Source organism: Aplysia californica, unplaced genomic scaffold (assembly GCF_000002075.1).
Source record: "Aplysia californica isolate F4 #8 unplaced genomic scaffold, AplCal3.0 scaffold00581, whole genome shotgun sequence".
NCBI classification, from domain to species: Eukaryota; Metazoa; Mollusca; class Gastropoda; order Aplysiida; family Aplysiidae; genus Aplysia; species Aplysia californica.
This window is the reverse complement of record NW_004797851.1, coordinates 423,412-425,013: the sequence shown is the minus strand read 5'-3', so window position 1 is coordinate 425,013 and position 1,602 is coordinate 423,412. Positions and strand designations below refer to the sequence as shown.

At 42.4% G+C, this 1,602-nt stretch overlaps 1 protein-coding gene across 1 annotated transcript in view; it reads right to left on the bottom strand.

Moving 5' to 3' along the window:
- Nucleotides 1–1,602, bottom strand: part of LOC101855746 — a gene marked incomplete at its 3' end in the record, with an annotated part of 59,554 nt that overhangs the window by 47,166 nt on the left and 10,786 nt on the right.

Here is a 1,602-nt window from a genome sequence, read left to right as displayed (position 1 = left end):
GGTGGTGCTGTTGTTGTTGGTGGTGGTGGTGGTGGTTATGGTGTTGTTGTTGTTGTTGTTGGTAGTGGTGGTGGTGTTATTGTTGTTGGTGGTGGTGGGCACATCTCTACGGGGGTCTTGTCTTCCTGCATAGGAGAGCGCTCTTGTTATTTGATTGTTTTTTGTTGTTGGTTTGTTTTCTTTGGGGTTTTTTGGGGGGGAGTGTCTTTTTTGTTGTTGTTTGTTTAGTTGTTGCTTTTTTTATTTTATCAGTAAGCGCTTTACGACACTTGCAACACAATTAGGTTTTATAAGTGCCGAGGATTACAAGCGTTGCAAGAGAGTAAAATACACAAAAAAGAAGAAAGAGAGATAAGGACTATAGATGTTTGGTAGGAAAGAAGGAGAAAACCGCGCCAGAGCACCCGCCAACCACCCACTAAGCACTCTGGTTGTGATAAGGAAGGACACTGCTAGGATCAGGAGATAGTGCCCCAGGTAAGCGGGACGGACACTGCTGAAGCTGATGAGGCATGGAGAAATCCGGGTCTCGATTACTTTCAGTGGATGGAATGCTGTCCTCTTTTTAAAAAAGGGATAAGAGATAGCCTCCTCTCTTAACAAATCCGGAAGGTACATGTATTTATTTACATGTACAGTCGAACCTGTGTAAGACGACCACCCGTTGTCGAGGAGAAAAGTGGCCGTCTAAGACAGGTGGTGAGGATTACAAGTGTTGCAAGAGAGTAACAAACACAAAAAAAGAAGGAAGAGAGATCCGGACGATAGATGTTTGATAGGAAAGAAAGAGCATACCACACCAGAGCTCCCGCCAACCACCCACTAAGCTCTCTGGTTGTGCTAAGTACACTACTAGGATTAGGAGATAATAGTCCCCTCTCTCAACAAATTTGGAAGGTACGTAATGTATTTATTTTTAACTAGTACAAGAACATCAACTTCACAGCTGCCGTCTTTAGATGTGAACTAAAAAAACGTAATGAAGGAAAGCGAATCCACACTGTCGCTTCATGTCCCTTCCCATTCGCCTTTCTTTCCTCACATTTTTTGAGGAGGCGAAAGGGGAGGAAAGGACGATCCACTGTGTTTGTATCTTTAAGCAGATGGCGTCTAAGGTAGGACTGATCAAAATGAGGAAAAGACATCCTGCTCTTCTTGGGTCCCAACCGGAGGTGGCTGCAGCCTCAGGACTTGCCATATGTCTAATCAATTTGAATTTTCATATTTTTTTCAAAGGAGAGAGCAGGAAGGTGCTTTTGGGGGGAGGAGTTTGTTTTCTGTTGTTGTAGTTGTTGTTGTTTTTTACGTTAGTTTTTTTCTGATTGTGTGCAAGGGTAAAACAAAACGAAATGCGTCAGACCAGGATAAGTGAGTGCCATGGTAAAATAAATCTGCTGACACTGGTGACTTTCTGAGTTTAAAAAAAAAAGTGTATGTCCTCATACTTAGTCGCTCTTCCCTTAGAAAAACAAACAAGAAAGAAACAAAATAAAATCCAAAACAAGGGACATTCATGTATGTATGTATGTATGTGTATGTGTGTGTGTGTGTGTGTGTGTGTGTGTGTGTGTTTGTGTGTGTATGTGTGTGTGTGCGTGTGTG